Below are 11,733 nucleotides of genomic sequence, written 5' to 3'. Positions count from 1 at the left end.
GCCATATTTATATTCAGTTTCTTACGAAATCATCGCATCTGCCGATTACTCCAACAAAGAACCCCGAATCGGCTTTATCTAGGGAAATACACCTTAACAAATATAATAGATTTGTACACTAGATTCAGAGCATTCTCACAATGGTGGATGTTTTATTTGGATGCCTAGTCCCTGAATGGGAAGCAGTGCCACCGAAAGGATTGAATGCCTTATTGTGTTGTCAAATTTGTTCTTATGGCCAGGTTTCCTCCTTTGTAGTAAACATTGTGCCCAGTATTACGGAGCTTTGTATAAATGCTTTATATTATTTACGATTAACTGATAAACTCCGATGTTCCTTTGCTTTTGACAAACAATCCTTTTTTTTATTTGTTACATTCATTTTTCTCCCTGATTTCTGATACCAGTTTTAGAGATCTCACGATTACGTTTGTCAATTTTAATTTGCAACCATTTCAATGTATCAAATGTTCGTTCGCATGACATTTTTACGCGGTTGTTCAATTAGATAGATTATTGTCTCTACGGAGACAGTGAACGGAAGGTAACGGTAATTTTGCTAAACTAACTGTGAAAGGGGCAATTTAAGTAGTAGAGTTAAATTCAATTAAAATCGCGATATATGAAATTGAAACTTTTCAAAGAGTAATTTTTTGTTTACAGAAAAAAACATTGTTTTTTAGAATAAGCCAAACCGGTAGGAAGACCCACGGTCTTATGTAGAGGAAAGGCTTTCACTTTATCAATGCAAAATCTGTTTATATCCAGAGCAATTGTACTGAATTGTTTTACATACAAAATACTCATAACGTATTTTACTACCGATGAGCGCTTGAGTCGCCTATTTCCAAAATTCGTATTGTCTAATTTTTATCAATTTTTATCAAATTTTTATCAAATTTTTATCAAAGCATAGAGAGGTACATAATTCTTCAACGAAAAATTCCAAAATTAAGGGCTGAAAACATTGTCCAATAACAGAACACATTTTGTCCCGTGGCTAGTGTCGCGGACTCGCGGATCAGAGGTCCAAGGTTCGCACCCCGCTCTATCACAACATGGTTTCCATTTTATGATAGTGAGTTATTTACAACTCATTAAAAATGCCCCCCAAAATTGAAATCTTTGGGTATATCATAAGAACAAAAGTATTCATTTTTTCCTTTAAAAAAAAAAATCTTGTTTATTTTGCGGGTTCATATTGTTTAGACTTTTGTACATATTCTTTGATACAATAAGAAATAAATTTAACAATATTTTGAGTTTGCCCAAATAAGTTTGTTTGTCCCGGTCAAAAGCCCTGTTAATGTCTAGGCTTCCATTTTTTGCACACCCACGCTTGATAAGAATCACATTTAATTTTGGTGTTCTCACACGGAATCGAACCCATAACCTTCCGTGCGTGAGTCAAGAGTTGTGACCACTACACCACGAAGGCCGCTGTTTTTCGTTAACATTATATTTACTTAGTGCTTTTTTTATTGCACCTTTTTTGTGAATACCTCAAAACAAAGATGGGCTAGATGATTTTTTTTTTAGTGTATGGCAGGAAACTATTTTAAGGAGTAAAAACATAAAAATGAGAAAAAAAAAACAAAATAATATTTATCGGTTCAAAATTAGGCCCGTCAGATATTCGATCGATTCAGGAGCCGCAGTCAGGAAGTTCCCTGTGTTACCATGGAAATGAATTGCTGGGCAATCCTCGACGTTGTTTTTAATGGGTTTATTTTAGGCCTCGCAGTCACAAACCAGTGCGGGTATCTTCCTCCATTTGTGCATCACGTCCACGCAAGATGAACTTTAGAAATAGGCGACTTATTTTCATACAAAGGCAGTTTACCAGAAAGTTATGGTGATTTTGTTTAATTTATTGAACTAGTTTACATCGTAGAAATCCTCTTAAAAAATCGTCGTTTTATGTAAAATCGCGGAGCAAGGTTTATAATTTTTCCGAGTTTAATTTTTATATAATAAAATACATGACTTAATGTGTAATAAATTCGTTTACTTATATCTTTTAGGTATGTTGTGCTTATGAGATGATGTCCTCGTAAAATTATACTGACCGTTTGTATATTTTATGTGGGTGAAATTTCAATAAAGCAGCATACTTATTTGTACAAATTCACGAAAATACGAATTGTGGTCATCATAAATAATAAGCGTGTCGATGAACTCCAAAACATTGCTAATAACATTTGAATTTTATATTAACTAATTCAACAATTCTTGTTATAATGTTGCTACTGACATATCCTCTGAATACTGATAAAATCATCTAAATGACGAAATTTTAGAAAATATGTTTTCGAGGGCCATTGTATAGGGGATTCGGGAGCTGTCTTTTCTATTGACGTAATCTCTCCAAGTCCGTCTAACTTCTTGACTCTGGTCCTGAGGGGTTTCCTTGCGATTGCCCTTAGTACTTTCATCTCTGACGTTCTGAGTAGTTATTCAGTTCTTCTTATTTTTATGTTGTTCTTACTGTTTATATTCTCGTCTCTTCTCCATACAATCCGCACGTGTTTATCGTGCCATACGACATTTCTTACATATGGATATGATCTTATCATCAGGAATTACCACTACCGCTATGGATGCATCGTCTGTGTGGCGTGTGATGTTGACGACCTTAATTTATTTGAATACTCGCGTTTTTAACCCTTGTCTTACTTTTATTGTGTTTGTTTTTTGCACTACAACAGGCTAAGAGGCTCCATAGCAATCGCGGCACAGAACCTCTAGGCTTTAGAAAAATCCTATTTTTATTATTATGATCATAAGCGGAATCCCTCATGTGTAAGGCAAATGTCTTAGTATGGAGCCCGCCATCTCTATTTACTATTGTAATCTTATTGTAATTCAAACTTCAGTTTTTAACGTTAACAATTTTTTTTTTAATTTTTAAAAAGAAAATAAAAAAAATACGAAACAGTAGGTTATTAGATTGTTAAAAAAAAGGATTAAATATTTTTATATTAGAATTATATAGAATATTGAAAACTTAATTGTTTTTTCAGATGCCATGCAATCGATTTTGGCAAACAGCTGCATTTCGTATTTATTTATTTTTAATTCTGTTTTACACACTACTTTAGTAGAATCCAAACATGTTTTTCTTGATGAAATTTCAGAAGGAATATTTTTTTATAAAATATCAATAAAACTTGTTTTAATTTTATTTTATTTAATGACCAACGAGCGTTTTCTTCTAAGAATTTATTTATTTTATTTACACACTATGAACATATGCATAAGGGCGGACATATTGCTTTAATAAAATTTCTTCCTATGTATCTACCCAAACTTTTCAATTAGATAAAATCATCGTCATCATCATAATTTCCTTTCCGCACCTAATAGTGCATAAGACACTGCATCGGTGCACCAATCGCATCGTATCTTGATCATTGTTCTTACATGAAGGTAAGATGAGCAATCTTACGCTTCAGGTGAGTCCAGGAACTATGAAATGTTCTTGAGTGAAAACACCTTTTTCAATAAATTTTTCATGGTAACCATGTCAGGAATCGAACCCGAGACATCGCGAGGTTGACATCTTCAATACTGATAAATAGCTAGTAACTTTGTCGACTAAATGTTAGTAAGGAGATAAGAACATAAAAAAATATTTAATATTAATGAAATATATAATGTAACATTTAATGCAAATCAGTTTATTAGGAAAGTTCGCTACTGTACTAAAATTGGCACCGCCAAGGAGACTTATGTCCTCAGATGCTGTGTGCGGTATGTCGTGGGCAAGCTGTATAAGACTAAAATGGAATTAACTAGTTTTTATTATGTAGTCAAAAGATGAGTTCATGAACTCATGACAAATACAACAAAATGAGGGATGTTTTTAAAAATGTATTTATTGTTTTTTCACATCTAAGTATTTGCATCCATTTTTATCTCAGATTTTGATATTGTCTTAACTAAAGTCTACATCTTTTCTATTCCACCTTTGAAAGTCAATCCCATCGTTCTTAATATTTCAATCAATAGATTTATTGGTGTTGAACTTTATTTTCTTCATATTTTTACTAGATCACGATTTGGTTTTCAAAAACACATTTGACAGCTCGCGTATTGCTGTTATCTGCCCTTAAACAATCAAATCAAACACATTTTATTTTATTTAGTTATTATTTCTGGAGTTCATAAATATGCATGTTTCTTTTGTTTCTCCATATAAAATTATGTGAATCTTATTTTGTGGATTAGCACAATTTGTATATTTTAATTGCTTTTCATTGAAAGCAATACGCTGTCCAATATTTACGATCACCTCTCAAAACATTTAATCACCGGACAGTAAATAATTTATCCGCTAGATTTATCGTTACATCATTGTTCAGTTTTCACGAATAAAAATTAGCCATAAATATCTACGAGACATCTACCAATTTGAATAATCTCTGTATATGCAGATAATTTTATCTTTTATATTGCCCACTAGAACAAGATAAAGAATAAATTTTAAATTAGCTATCGATAATGCCGCGTTGAAATTAATATTTATTTTTGGTCATAAATTCAGCACGCGAGACATAAATATTCCCTTGGGTTGTTCAATACATTGCAGTACTTTTCGTTTTCATTATTGTAAATACCAATCTTTTTGTTTTTTTTATGTGTCGGTTTCAATTCTTTATATGTACATTTATGTTTTTAAATTAATGGCTACTCTCACGTGAAATCCTCGAAAAAGAAAATCAAATAACGATCAGTCAGCCTCATCGAGTAGTGGTTAGCGCATTCGCCAAGAAGGTCCCCGGTTCGATTACTGGCAAGGCACACATAAAATGTTTGTTTAAAAGCTGGATATACATTAAAATATTTGCCAGTCATAAAAAAGTGAAACTGAGATAATAACACCTTTGTGAAAATAGAGAATAATCAAATCTGCACAACAGTTAAAATGTTTTTGAATTTGACAAATGATAAACATTAAATAAATTAGTTTTTTTAACATAACAAACAAAAATCCAATTATGTGTTTGACCAGTTTTAATGATCATTTAAGTATCTTTAGATTTATCTAGTTCTGTGGGTGTATTCTGCAAATTGAGAAATCCCGTTTTTGTGATTGACACTATTTTCAGAAGGTGATTATTACAGTTTTTTGTATGAAAGCGGTCTGGCTGTTTTTAGCTGAACACAGAATTGACCTTACTGCACTCGATAACCTAAATATATCATTTTTTCAAAATTGTGGACTGGCTGCTTTCTACATAAGTATGTTTTATTTTCCTTGGACTGGAACCTGAACCGCAATTTGATCACCTTATTTTCCTAGAATCCTGAACCTCAAACATCGGCTCCTTGTCCGTGTCCAGGTGAATGAAGAATACAGTTCTGTGTATTAATTAGAACTTGTGTATTGTATAATAGTGGTTTTAAGTCTATAACTACTCACAAAACCACAGTTTTTAATAATCATCATTATTAATTTTTGTACGTTATGGGTACCTTCGTGCACCAACCGCAACGTCTAGTGATTATTGTAACTCTATGAAGGTAAAGTTATCAGTCTTCCGCTTCACATGCTAGTCTTAGGACTGCGGAATTCATTTTCATTATTCGTTTTTTTCCATTATAAACAAAGATTAAAAATAAAATTATGTGACCCCACTAGGGTACTCGCGCCAAGGACACTTAACAATATACTTAAAAAAAAATTTTTTTTAATGTGATAATAAACAAAGAATACTTAATCTACAAAGATACTTAACAAAATGTTCAGAAAGTTTGAAACACTACGTATTTAAGTTTATATTTAATTTATGCACACCTATACTATTCATATTATAAAACGTACAATAAAATAACAAAAACATAACAGAAACTTTACATTTGTGGAGCAGTTTATTTAATATCTATTTAGGCAAATGAGACAGTCTATTTTAATTATACTCACCTCCACTATCCGTTTTTATAGACTTTTTAAACATTTTCTTCTTTCTAATTGTTTTCATAGAACTTAATTTTTTTATATGTTTTATTTCATGTCGTGAATCAAACGCGAGACCTCTTGCTTGGTAAGCAAACGCACTGACCATTAGACCACAAAGCGGCTGTTTTAATTTGTGGTGTTTATTTGTTTGGAATGTTCTCGAATAGGTAACGGAAGAGATTTTCGAGGCGATAGTCAATAAATAATTGAGGTGGGTAGAAGCCGCGGGGCGCCTCCCCGTGAGCTACGGGTATATGCAGGGCTACGGTCCGAGGGGGGCCCAGGACTGTGCTCCGTACCCTTTATTCGTCCTTTTATTCCAACCATTCTTCCCTCGTTATTATCGTCTTGTTAGTGTGGGCCAAGCCGTAAACATTCGTTTAATGTTGCATTTAACAATATGGAAGACACATTCCATTTTTCGCTCCGGCATACATACGACCGAATTATAATTGCTTCATCGTTCTCGTATTAGTTATGTCGTTAGAATAAATGATTTTTTTCGTGTTATTTTACCCTTTCGGACCTTAATCAATTTTCGTGGACATGAAAAAAATCTCTGTTCTGTATGTACTGAAGAAATTATTGTAAAAAATTGTGCTATTGATTATATTTTTAAATATTTTATACTTTTGAAATTATTTCATGAACGCTGGGTCTCACTTCGATGAGAAATCGAAGATGTTTAATAAACATATTTTGTGCCAACTCGAGCTGGAATAAATATTATTATTATAGTTATTATCTTAATGAAATTTATATTTCGGATTTTTGTATATATTTATTAAAAAAGATTCATTGTTGACGATTTTGATAAAAAGGACAATAAAATTATTTTGTTTAGTTTTACCCTCACCTTTTAAATAATAAATATTGCTTTAGCCCAATTTTAGTTAAATAACACGCTTTCCTACCATAAAAATGAACTTTTTTCGAACTGGTTGGAATAATGTGTTGTTTGCCACTAAAATAAAATTACTTTCACCATGTTCGCATCTCACCAAAACTTACAAAAAATATTTACTTTAATGATTATCCTATATAATTTCAATTCAATAATAATATATTATAATTTAAATTACTTTAATTTTGTTAAAATATTTTTAAAACATATCTTCAATAACATTTTTCAAGACAACAAGTATTTACAACCAAACGATTAAACTAGCAGGAAAACAGCTGTCAAACAACAAAAAAAATCAAGAATTGCCGACTACCAACTTAAGCCTAGATAAAAAAGAGACGTACTTAATGAAGCGTGGACGAGTGTTTTTGACTCGATGGCTGCTCTCTGGTAAAAATCCTTAACAAGGAAATCGAGTAGAGATAAGTACGCTTTATTGTGTAGTGACAGGCGCATTCGCCTACCATTGAGGTCCTGTGTTGATTCCTGGGAAAGTCAGTATGAAAGTGGGCATTCACCAACAAGTCACAGAAAGTGGCTTGGTGGGATTTTAGTCACTTGAAAAAAAAAGGAAAAAAAATATAATAGTGTAAAAATTTGTTTCAACATAAGATGTTTATAAAAAAATATTTCAACAGAGAGGGAAAACATTTTTGAGTGTACCACTTTACACACTGTGTAACATTCACCATTCTGCCCATGTTTGAACATCCACATCTCCTCAAATCTTCCTTCTGTTGACTTTTGTGAAGTAAAAGAGCTGAAACCTTTATAACGTGGGTGAGATTCATCCGGCTGAACCAAATCACCTACTAGGCAACGCCTGAAAACAATTTTTCAATGTTTATACCTCTTCTTTTACCAGGTAGTTAATTCAACAATGTCCAGCCAGTCTGCAAGCATTTGGACATACTCAAACATTGTTGATAATATTTATTTATATATATATTTATATTGATTCAAGTGGTGGTTTTAGATCGCAATATATCATTGCTTCTGGACCAGCACCCAAATCGTAAGACTGATCAGTTTCATGTAACTGATGATTAGTATAATATATGCTGCATTCGCTCTTCCAATGTAGTGCCCTTTAGACCACAGGATACGCATAGGCACATGGTTATGATATTTAAATGAACACCTGAACTGAAAGGGTTAAATCCTTGACGAAATGAAATTTTATTGCCCTTTAATTTTCTTTTTATTTCGTCAAATATTTTTTTCTTACGTTATACATATCAGTAAAATCGATTCGTTGAATATTAAAATTCTGATGGATATCGGTTTGGCGATTAGGTTGATTTAATAAAATGACTAATTATTATAAATTAAGTCAGTAATAGTCGGCCGAAAATATAGGCGACGTATAAAATGTATAGGTGTTAACGTAAGTTGTGTCCGTTTTTTTTCCAAATGAAGAGAACAAGATAACAAATTACAATAAATGAGTAAATAATGCATTCTCTTTCATGATTTTATAACAAATTAGTCAATTATGTATTATTATTATTTGTTTTCTCCTGTATTCCATTGGTTGAACGCGAACAGTTGATGTCGAAATCGCTCTTTTTCGTCTACTTGACATTCCATTTTGCATACTTGTAACAATATGTGTGACGTTAAAGCAATCGGAATTTCTTGTATAGCTAAAAAAATTATTTCGAATACAGCATAAACTTTACCTTATTGTTTTACTTTGGGAGCTCATTTTTAAATTTGAAATAAAACGGGCAAAACTTATGTTAACACCTTAAACTGCTTGAGAATGAAATTGAGCAAAAATTAGCATATCAGTAAAGTATAAACTGAAAAACAGGGTCGTTTGTGAAGTAGGTAATTAGTTTTAGTAACATTTAGATGGGTTTGTAAGTAATATATGCTTAATTATATTACTATTTAAAATTTAAGTTTTTATTCAACTTAAAAAGTGTCACATTTAATGTGTTTACTGCGCGAAATGAATGGCCTCGTTTATTTGTTACTTGTATTTAAAGTTTCAAAAATTGCGTGTAGGAATCAGTAAATTCTTTATCAAAAGTTGTGTTTTTTAATGCATAAGATAAAATAAAAGTCTGGACATAAAACTGGCTTATTAAATTGTAATTTGCTGTCTAGTAGATCACTTTACAACTTTTAAAAAAAGTTTCCTTTTTTTTCTCAAAGAATTTTTTTTTTAATAAAAAGAAAAATAAGATCGAATTATTTCACATACTAGACAACGCAACGCCTGAAAACCATTTTCCAATTTTTAAACTTCTTCTTGGATCAGTTGGTTCTATTACAATATTTTGAGTTTGTTCAAATGTTTGTTTACAAAAGACTGGATCCACCTCCCAGGGAATCATAAAGATTAATAAATTATAACGAAGATGTAGAACATTTTAGATAAAGGAATATGGTTTTCTAGGCAGTTACAGGGCTTATTCCTGTCATTGGCTGGTTTAAGTGGCCACTTTACATATTTTTTACTCACCTTACCTAACGGGTAAATATAACACAGTGTGGTAAAGTGGCCACTTAAACCAGCCAATTACAGGTCATAACCCCTGTAAATGCCCAGAATTCCATATTCTATTCTCTAAAATATTTTCCATCCCTTTTATAATTTATTAATCTTAATGACATCCTAGGGGGTGATATCCAGTATTTTGTTTGCAAACATTTGGGCAAACTCAAAATTTTGTGAATATTAAGGTTTAAGAATACAAGTTAACCTACGATTGTTGCTCTTTTGATTGGTGAAGGTTTTTTTAACCACATGTTTAAAGCTCCCTCTAACCCGCGTGTACATGAGTAGGTTTGAAGCATATCCTATTAACGGCAATGTTGGTGTTTAATAAAGAGTAAAATCCCTTTTACCCTCCCGTGGAGTGACACGGGTGTCACCGTAACAAGTTATTCTTATTTTCCTACGGCATTTATACATTTTTTGTCTTCAAATTCTTTGTTTTGTAACCCGTCCATGAGCTCTCTCGTTCAAATCTTTTAACCCTATTTTGTATGCTTCGTTAAGTAAGTACGATTGATCCGTTTTTTTAGTGAAGAATATTTGAATAAGTAAGAAGTTTTATTTATTATATTATACACAATTATTTACTTTATTTATTTTCTTATTTTTTATTTGTTTATTTTTCCATACATATATTATTTACATTGAAATATAATTACAAAAATACACTTTAGAAAAATACATCTTAAAATTAAGCCATAACGTGAATTGGAAAAAATGCCAAAAAAGACTACAGCGTCTGAGCGTAGGTCATTCCTTTTTTAATTATAAAAAGTTTATAGCATATATATATGGTATGACATGACCATGAAAAGAAAAAAAATAAAAGAAAAGAAAAGGAAAGAAAAATCAAATTCACTTAGGCTGAAATTACGAAAACATTATGTTTTTGTCTAATGTGTCAATGTTGTCTTCCATATAAGTAATTAAATGCTGTATGTTACGATCATATTATTTGTCCACAATATTAGAAATATTCACTTAAGTATTAAAAATAATGAATTATTATAAAAATATTTCAGGCATTTTAATTTTAGTTTAAAAACGAAAGTTATTTTTGGAAAAAAATGCAGTTTTCGTTTTTATAAAAAAACACATGCTTTTTTAATCACAAGAATTTTTTTCTAATTCAAGGTTATTTTATTCTCATTATAATTATACTACTAAAAATATTTTAGTTTAAACCATTTTTGTATGAAAAGTGAGAAGTTTTTTGTTTTTTTGGGAAGAATATTTTAATTGTAAATATTCAATTTTATATATCTATTATTCGTCGGCATAAAATTTTAAAAGACGAGTAGGTACGTATAATATTTTATATAACTTTCATTTGTTATGCGTATGGGTAAGGCCGGATTGTTCGGTAATTTTTAATAGTCAAAACTCAAAAGTAATAGTTTAAAATTTTAATAAGTATTCATTTTTTCATGCTGGAAAGAACCTGTTTTAAAAATTGTTATTATTACTTTAGATTTTTTGCTAATACTAACGATCAAACAACTAGGGATTAGTGTTTTAAAGTATTCGTTAGGAATAATAATATTATCTTTAAATTACTTTTTAGATTGGGTATTGAGACTTTTCGTTAAGTTACTTCATCGTTTTTATCATTTGTCACGAAAAGATCTTTGTCATGACATGCGATTACAAAACATACAAAGTACTTCCGAAAACTAGCTCTGACTGAATTCGGGAGTTGCACAATGTGACTCTCTTTGTGGCATGATACCACCGGAAGCGTTTTCATTATTCCGCCTTTCCTTTTAGCGAGGCGCCAAAGGGTTGCCGCCCATTCATCCCTTATGAGTTACAGCACCTGAGATTGTAATGGCTCGATTGCTTAATTTGGCCCTTGAATTCGTAACGTAACCAGAAGGAGGATCGCTCAACGCCTTTTCGTCACTCATTGAGTCAACGGATAACCTCGAGGGAACGACTCATTGGCACGCAAAAGTATCGGATGTCTTCGCGTAATAAAAGGGTTTTCCTTGTCGGCTCCTTTATCAAAAGATCGGCAAATCGTTTGAACACGTGATACTTCCTATCATTTCCTTTATAAGCGTTAATAACGATTGATGCCTCGATGGTATCGCGGGGCGAAATGCGAGATGGTAAAGTGTACCTGCAGACTGCGCATCGCAGAACCGGCTCCGTTGACAACGGCTTCATTATCGGTAACATGCATTCAACACTTGTGTTAGCGCATAATTTGTTCTTAAACTTATATACCACATGTGGATTCTAGTCGTCATTGTATTTCTTCCATACGAATTCAACTCTTGTGTGGCTATAATGTCACATAAGTCTACATAGAATACAAGATGTGATATTTTCCTTTTATGTTTAAACTCTATTTTG

The sequence above is a fragment of the Micrasema longulum genome, unplaced genomic scaffold, assembly GCF_059751315.1.
Source record: "Micrasema longulum isolate JH-2025_06_02 unplaced genomic scaffold, ASM5975131v1 h1tg000639l, whole genome shotgun sequence".
NCBI lineage: Eukaryota > Metazoa > Arthropoda > Insecta > Trichoptera > Brachycentridae > Micrasema > Micrasema longulum.
This window is presented reverse-complemented; position numbering follows the sequence as displayed.